We start from the raw sequence: 1,473 nt of genomic DNA on the forward strand, positions 1-1,473 counted from the left end.
CATGGATATGCCAACAGAAAATGAAGCCGTTTAAGTGTAGTAGTGCTAGTGAACAATATCCTTGTTTGTTGTCTTTGTAGTTCTCAAGTAAAGAACTGAAACTGAGTCATTTATTTGCAGTGTTTATATGGTTTGTCTAGACCCAGTCTCAATAACACCTGTATGTTTCCAGCACTGCCCAAATGGTTATGGAGTGCCCACTATATGCCAGACACAGTGCTTTAGGAGACGGGTAACGCAAAGACCAGCAGGATGCAATGTTCCCTGGAAGACTCCCTGTCATTGGAGACAAAGAGATTTAGATTCAGAATATGGCAAGTGCTGGTTACCAGGTGCCAGTGCCAGAGGGAGAGAGCGTGAGGATAGACTCATCGCTTAAGCGACACCGAGCCTCTGTTAAGGGTGATGGAAAAATGTGGAAAGGGTAATGGTAATAGTTGAACAACATGATGAACCTAATTAATGTCACTGAATTGTACGTGTAAGAAATGTTGAAATGGTAAATGTTTTGTTACATTTATATTTATCACAATAAAAAAGAATATGAACAAAGATGATGCAGGAGCCATCTTTGCCTTGGGAAGTTTGAGAAGTGAGTACTGTTTCATGTCTAGCTAGCTAGCTCTCCTCTTCCTCATTTCCAGAGAGACTTATGCAGCTCATTGAACATCCTCTATGTGCCAGGTACTTCAACTGCATTTGTTGTTTCCTTTAATCCTCACAAATCCCTTGTAAGGGAGATATTATATTCACCCACGTTTTCCAGAGGACAAAATTGAGTTTAAGTAACCCGCTTATCCAAGTATCTTGCTAAACCCAAAAATATGCTTACCTTCCCTAACTGGTTATCTCAAAATGTCATTAATGTCTCTTGCACTTCAGTATTCCTTCTCTGCCCCAGCTGCTCTCCCTTGGGCTTTTGTGGTATCCTGTTGTGCTGGACCCTGGTGGCACAGTGGTTAAGAGCTCAGGTTGCTAACCAAAAGGTCAGCAATTCAAATCCACCAGTCGCTCCTTGGAAAACCTTTGGGGCAGTTCTACTCTGTCCTATAGAGTCACTATGAGTCAGAATCAACTGGATGGCAATGGGTTTGGTTTTCTTTTTTTTTTTTTTTTTTTTTTTTTTTGGTTTATTGTGCTGGACAGCTCTGTAGCATTGAGAGTTACAGGTTTCCCTTGCTATCCAAAAGTAGAGCATTCTGTAAGCTGAAATGTTGTAAAGCAATTACCATTCATTTACATGGGAAAAATTTTTGAGCATTCCCAGACCCAAAAAATAACCTACCAAATCATACCAAATAACACATAAAACCTAAAATAACACTAACATAGTAAAAGCAGGAAACAGCACATAACTGATTTTAAAATCCAATTTTACAATCTCTATTTTTTGACTAGAGTTTAGTCCATTTACATTTATTGTGATATATTTATCTTCATATATGTATATATACACATATGTACACACACACA

The sequence above is a fragment of the Trichechus manatus genome, unplaced genomic scaffold (assembly GCF_000243295.1).
Source record: "Trichechus manatus latirostris isolate Lorelei unplaced genomic scaffold, TriManLat1.0 scaffold00183, whole genome shotgun sequence".
NCBI classification, from domain to species: domain Eukaryota; kingdom Metazoa; phylum Chordata; class Mammalia; order Sirenia; family Trichechidae; genus Trichechus; species Trichechus manatus.